Consider the following 7,737-nt stretch of genomic DNA (forward strand, 5'->3'; position numbering starts at 1 on the left):
TTTATATTTTGCTGTTGGTTTCTAGAGTTGAACTTAATATTCAAACTCATTACATACATTAACCACAATTTTATTAGACTTATTACTCCATATTAAGTACTCTGTATTTTCATTTTCACAATTCTCTTGCACATTTTATTTTATAGCTACTCATATTTTGGGGGTCATTGAGATAAATATTTTAAAAGTTGTGAGAATAATGCAATTGTTACTTTAAAATTTGGCAACCAAATTCTGCAGAAAAAGAAATTATTTTTATTTAATAAAATATATTAATAGTTTCCTGGATATAAAACATTTGATCTCAAAGGTATGGCCTATCTGGAGAGTGGGATGGGGGACACACACAGAGTAAATGGCTGAATTTCTTTGGATAGAGTTGTCAAGAAGGGAGAGATGCTTGGGGTTAGTAACAATGAGGGACAAGATTAAAACAAGCAGAAGGGCTAAATAAATGACAATAAAATAGTGAGAACTTTCTAGTAACAAGAATGGCCAAAGAATGCTGATATCTCATTTAAAGTATACTTTTATACCCTGTATTTTGCCATCCTCCTAATGCCTCACACTTTCAATAAAAGGCTGCTACAACTGAATTCAGGACTAGTGCTATGTTAAGGGAGTAGTTCCAGTACAGCATTGAGTCAAGTTTGAAATATGTAAAAAGTATAGTATAGATCAAGGATATGGCAAAATCAAGAAATCAAAGACAGAATTGAGTAGGAGAAATGTAGATTCCTGAAAATCTAATGAATCCCTCTGAGAATCTTGAAGGACCCAAACTTCCCACCAAACATGGATGGAAATTTGAGTCAGTTTATTTAAATCTTAAAAGGTGGGTTGATCTTAGTGCATCAAAGGACTTGATCTAGGTGACTCTACCCTAAATTGCATAATAGGGTATGTTTACTGAATGTCAGAACCAAAATTACAACTTTAGATTCCTAACTTTAGTCTAGGTCTCTATCCTTTGTCATGTATTTAGAAGGAAGGAGGAAAAAAATTCTATCATTTGTGCATTTTGAAATAAGAATGTCTAGAAATTAGAAATGTATAAAAGTCATAGATGCAAGCTCCTGAATTTTAAAGTATTTTTCACAATAACTATATTGTTGTGACAGCAATTTTCTGAAAAATCTAGCTACCTCCCATATTTCTTAGTAGTCATTTATATGAAAAGCAGAAATTTCTCTGTCAAATAATAGTCAAAAAATGGAGCACTCTCTCCCCCTTCATTTCTATTTCCTAGCTAGAAAGCACTTACAATATTTTATATGTTGATAGTTGCAGGAAAAGAATGTGTAAATTTGGTGACATGGCAAGATTTGCTAGTCATGGCAATGTTAACCTCAGAGGAGGAAATGGTTAATAAAAATATGATGGTAGTTAACACGATGACAAAGGAGACAGGTCAAAAAAAAAGCAAAGCTAATAAACTTAGCTCTTCTTTTTTCTAATTCCTTTTATTATATAGTTGAGAGGAGGAGTTGCCATTCATATTGACTGCTATAGTGGTTTCCAAAAAACAGTACTTCTAAAACTGATATTCAGAGAAACACAACTAATATGATTTAATAAAGAGGATCCATTTATAAACAAGTCTGGGAGATGCTTTTTTTTTGTTGTTGCTCCTGCAAAATAACTCAGACTGTTAAATGGTATGTCATATGTGAATCTCCAATGGGAAAAATAGGATACTGTATTTTTCAAATTTATGAGAAAACCCTTGCACATGGTGCATCTATCAGGTAAGAGTTTTGACACTTAACCACTTTTCTTCTCACTAATTGTCAAATATCTCTTCATGTGAAAAGCCCAAAATATCAATTGGTGTACCACCTCCTTTCATATATTTCTTGGCTGATATTTTAGGCAATAATTTCACTCTCCACTCTATATCAAATTAATTTCCTGTCACTTAATATTAACATGAATTTAAAGAGTCATAATTTTTGTTGTTATCATATGTGATAGTTAATATTAGATGTCAACTTGACTGGATTAAGGAATATCTAAAGAAACTCGTAAAGCATTATTTTGGGATATGTCTGTGAGCATGTTTCCAGAGGAGATTGGCATGTGAGTCTGAGTGGATGGAGTTGGGGAAGATTTGATTTCAATTAGGATGGGCACCATCAAATCTGCTAGTGGCCCAAAGATAGAAAAAAAAAAAAAAAACAGAGGAAAGGTCTACTGGTCTCTCTTTTTCACCTGGAGCTTGGATATACTCTTCTTCTCTTTCTCTTAAACATCAGAATTCCAAGCTCTCCAGCTATCAGACTCCAGTAGCTCCACAGGTTCTCAGACCTTCAAATATGGGCTGAGTCATGCTACCAGTACTTGGGGCTCCAGTCTTCAGATGGCCTATTGGAAAGATTCTCAGCCTTTATAATCACATTAATTCTCTTACTATGTTCTCTCTTGTGTATCTATATATATATATATATTTTTTTTTTTTGTAGAGACAGAGTCTCACTGTACCGCCCTCAGTAGAGTGCCGTGGCATCACACGGCTCACAGCAACCTCTAACTCTTGGGCTTACGCGATTCTCTTGCCTCAGCCTCCCGAGCAGCTGGGACTACAGGCGCCCGCCACAACGCCCGGCTATTTTTTGGTTGCAGTTTGGCCGGGGCTGGGTTTGAACCCGCCACCCTCGGCATATGGGGCCAGCGCCCTACTCACTGAGCCACAGGCGCCGCCCAATGTATCTATATATATTTTTATTGGTTTTGTCTCTTTGGAGAACCCTTACTAATACAAAATATCATATATATATATATATATTTTTTTTTTTTTAGAGCAAACAACAAAACAAGCCACACACTGTTTCCATTCATAAAAAATGCCTTCTCCATAGCCACTGCTCTTGGGTTACATGGTGGTAGAAAGCACCTCATCCCTGTGTTTACAGAGATCTCCCTGCATTGAATAGTCCACCTCAGGGTCACCACAGGGAATTTACTGCCTGTGCTTTTCATGTCTCACCAGATGCTTGGGAAAGTGCACTTTCCTTTATGATGTATATGAAAAGTTTCTCTTCTATCAAACTCGACTCCCACACTTAATCCATCAGTGATTCTTAAGGCTTTTATCCTGGTTTAGCCACTCCAGACACACTCTCTTCTAATAAAATTGTTAGAGTCAACAAAAATTATTAGGTATCTTCGTGTGAGACAGCCCTGAGAACACAACTTTGTTCAGGACCAGGAAGTCTGGAGTTGTTTGTGATTTGCGGCAACTCTCCCTTCTCCAGTCCCTACAGTGCAGGTGTCTACTTCCTCCCCAGGAGCTAAGGACCCAGTACTACAGCTCCTGAATTTGATTATCCAACAGATGGGGACGAAAGAGGGAAGAGAGCAGCCAATGGGCACCCGTGACAAGCGGATGAAATTAGGTGTAGAAGTAACATACATTTCCGATGCATACTGATTATACTGTCATCACCTAGGGTAAGAGTTCTACATAGGAAACCAGTCCTTCTAACCACATGCTTAACCCAGGGAACCAGAGAAGTGAATCTATTTATGGATATGAAAGACCTCTGCAGTCTTACCGGGTTTTGCTCATCCCTCTCAAAAAACACAACCTTTTCTAAGCAAGACTTCTCTTTCAAAGGCATCCATCATCTTGTTTCTTTGTTGATTTTTTTTAATGTCATAAATGTTTATTCTAACTTAAGGAATTACCCATGTAACTGCCACTGTCAATTCTGACTTATTAGCAAATTCTCACTTAAATTTATAAAGTTCTTTAATCCCAAGGTTTTTAAGGAGCATGAATCTTTTAAAAATAGTATTTAAGTAATTGTTTCACGTTTGGTCTAATGAGGCATAAGCTGAGATGTCTTAAGTATCTCTTACAGACGTCCAAGTTTCTTTCCTTTTCCATTACAGGTCACGAGCTTCATCAACTAGTCCTTGACTTGCAGCTAAAAAAAGTAAAATGTCTGTGTGAAGTGACAGAAAGGCACACCTATTGATGCCACAGGCAAGGAATCAACGCTGAGGAAAAGTAACGGTCTCGACAGGAGTACTGTAAAAGTGATCCTGCAGTCAGGACACTCCAGGGAATGAGTGTTGAATTAGCTGAGCACATTCTGGCCGTAACACTGACAGATTCAGTCTAAAGAACTCTGTTGGCAGAGATGTCATTCTCTTCTTCAATTCTCTTTTACAGAAAAGAAAGCAGAATTCAAGTCTTTCTAAAAGCGATTAACGGCCTTTCCATTTCTTCATTTTTCCTCCAGCCACCTTGTTCCTGACACCTAGAGCACCCTCTGTGTCATCACTGTCCCCAGCATCCTCTCGCGTTCATTTCTTCTTTTCTCCATGTTCCCTTAACTCCATTCGGGCAAATCTTTGGGCTTCAATCACACGTTCTGTCAACATAATAACATCATCCTGTGTCGGAAAGACAGGAAGTTTCTACCCAATTAAGTGTTCTATGCGTTGGAAGAGCTCCACATCATACTGTGTGACAAAAGTAATAGCCTTTCCAGAGCGCCCAGCTCTAGCTGTTCGACCTACTCGATGGATATAATCTTTGGAATGTGTAGCAATGTCAAAGTTGACAACTACATCCATGTGGTGTATGTTCAAACCTCGGCTTGCAACGTTGGTCGCTAGAAGAATGGAACGAGCCTTTGCCTGAAATTTATTAAGGGATCCCAGGCGCTTACTCTGACTCATCTGTCCATGGAGGGGGATGGCAGTGAATCCAAGATTTCGGAGTAGCAAAGCTGTTCTCTGAGTATTGTTACAGGTGCTACAGAATATCATAAAGGAGTTTCCAGCCAATTCATTTAGAATATAGACCAGGTAGGTATCTGGTCTATATTCTAAATGAATTGAATTTAGAAGGAATAAAAAGACAGTATTGCTGTAATTTCTCAACTGTCTGGTATTTAGAGGAAACAGCGCATTTCACAGGATTCTTCAGAGCTGCTCGCTGAAGCTTTTGCACCTTCTTGGCATCGTGGCAGAGAAATGTTTTCCGATCTCGGGGAATCACTTTGAGGATCTTGTCAACCTCTGTTTCAAAATCCATGTTCAATATTCGATCAGCTTCATCCATGACCAAGTATTTGAGAACTCTTAAGTTGAAGTCTTTTGTATTTTCCAGATGGTCAATTAGTCGACCAGGAGTTGCTATTATTATATGTGTTTTTTTTTTGCCAGGGCCAGAGATTGAGACATTGAATCAATTCCACCCACAATCACAGCACACTGCACTCCAATAGAGGACCCCAAGGCTTCCAACTGCTCTGAGATCTGAAAAGCCATCTCCCGAGTGGGAGTGAGAACTAGGGCAAATAAATGCTGGGGTGTCTCCAGCAGCGCATTCAGAATGGGCAAAGCAAAAGCCCCTGTTTTTCCAGAGCCAGTTTCTGCTACCCCAATGATATCACGACCTTGTAAGGCCAAAGGAATAGCTTCAATCTGTATCTTGGTGGGCTTTGCCCATCCCAACTGGTCACAAGCTTCACACAATACATCTGTTACACCCAATTCTTTAAATGTTTTAGTTTCCTCCTCCTCCACTGTCGGCTGGGGACTCTATGCTCCTCGGGGGCAGCCATCTTGTCCTTCATAAATATTTTTAAACACAAAATTTCAAGAGCAATATGCCTTTTGTCTTCAATTTTCTGGCTATCTATGATGGTAGCTATTAATTATTAGTTGTATGCAAATCCATATATTTAATTTCAATCTATATCGCCAGTTTACTTATCGCAAGCTTAACATTTTGAGTACTTGATTTTTATTCCTCTCTCAGTTGTCTGTAGCATTCAACATCTCTTAAAGTAACATTTTCTGTATGGGAACAGGAGTAAGATCCTTTCAAAACCTTTGTGTACATGAAAATACTTCCATTGTCATTGCTAGTTCATATATTAGTTCTCTTTGGTTATTTTAGAAAATAACCACAAACTTGGTCATTTTAAAACAACAGAAATCTAGTTATCATCATTCTAAAGGCTGAGAATCCCAAGATCAAGGTGCTGAAAGATTCAGAGTCTGGTGAGAGCTTGTACTCTGGCTTATATATACTTCCTTCTTGCTATATCCTTACACCATGGAAGGAGTGAGATAGCTCTCTGGGGTCTGTTTTATAAAAGCACTAATCTCATACCTGAAAGCTCTATTGTCATGAGCTTATCACCTCCCAAAGCACCCCTCCCCTTTAATAGCATCACCCTGAGAAGCAGAAAATTTGGCAGTACACAAACATTAGAGTATAGCAAGCTTTTTGTATATACAGCTTTTCTTGGGAATCTTAAGTATCTTTTGCATCTCCTAAACTAATATTTATTCTTCATATCTAAGCTTAAATAACATTTCCCTTAAGAAGTTTTTATGGAAATAATTCTTCATTTTGTATAGAACCAGAAAAAAAATCCATATAGCCAAGGCAATTCTTAGTAATAAAAACAAAGCCAGGGCATCAGCATACCAGACATTAGTCTGTACTACAAGACCATAGTGATCAAAACAGCATGGTATTGGCACAAAAATAGAAACACAAACATCTGGAACTGAATAGAAAACCAGGAGACAAAACTAACGTCTTACAGCCACCTAATCTTGATAAACCAAACAAGACCATATACTGGGGGAAAGAATCCCCATTCAATAAATGGTGCTGGGAGAACTGGATATGAACATGTAAAAGACTGAAACTGGACCCACACCTTTCTCCACTAACAAAAATTGATTTAAGGTGGATAAAAATCCTAAATCTAAGGCACAAAACAATAAAAGTCCTCAAAGACAGTGTAGGGAAAACACTTGAAGATATTGGCCTGGGGAAAGACTTTATGAGGAAGACCTCCAGGGCAATTGCAACATCAACAAAAATAAACAAGTGGGACTTAATAACTGAATAATTTCTGTACAGCTAAGGAGACAACAACCAAAGCAAATAGACAACCTACATAATGGGAAAGGATATTTGCATATGTTTAATTGAACAAAAGTTTGATAACTAGGATCTACAAAAAACTCAAATTAATCAACATAAAAAGAGCCAACAATCCCTATATCACTGGGCAAGAAAGATGAATAGTACCTTCTTTAAAGAAGACAGATATATGGCTAACAAACATACAAAAACATGCTCATCATCCCTAATTATTAGAGAAATGTAAATCAAAACCACCCTGAGATATCATCTAACCCCACTGAGAATGCCCCACATCACAAAATCTCAGAACTATAGATGCTGGTGTGGATGTGGAGAGAAGGAAACACTTTTATACTGCAGGTGGGACTGCAAAATTATATAATCTTTTTGGAAGAATTATGAAGAACCCTCAAAGAACTCAAACTAGACCTCCCATTTGATCCTATAATCCCATTATTAGGCATCTACCCAGAAGAAAAAAATCCTTTTATCGTAAGGACACTTGCATTAGACTATTCATTGATGCTCAATTTACAATTGCCAAAATGTGGAAACAGCCTAAATGCCCACCAACCAAGGAATGGATTAATAAGCTGTGGTATATGTATAACATGGAATACTGTTCATCCACTAAAAAAGATGGAGACTTTACATATTTTGTATTAGGATGGAAGTGGAGCACATTATTCTTAGTAAAGCATCACAAGAATGGAAAAGCAAGAATCCTATGTATTCAATTCTGATATGAGGACAATTATTGACTTAATACACCATGGGGGTGAGTGATGGGGAGAGCAAAGCAAGGGAAGGAGGGAGGGAGTGGGGACTCACAG

The 7,737-nt window shown here is 37.8% G+C and overlaps 1 pseudogene; it reads right to left on the reverse strand.

The window, feature by feature from the left end:
- Window positions 1–4,212: 4,212 nt before the first annotated feature.
- Window positions 4,213–5,579, reverse strand: LOC128577655 (probable ATP-dependent RNA helicase DDX47; annotated as a pseudogene).
- Between the last annotated feature and the right edge of the window lie 2,158 nt (window positions 5,580–7,737).

Source organism: Nycticebus coucang, chromosome X (genome assembly GCF_027406575.1).
Source record: "Nycticebus coucang isolate mNycCou1 chromosome X, mNycCou1.pri, whole genome shotgun sequence".
NCBI classification, from domain to species: Eukaryota; Metazoa; Chordata; class Mammalia; order Primates; family Lorisidae; genus Nycticebus; species Nycticebus coucang.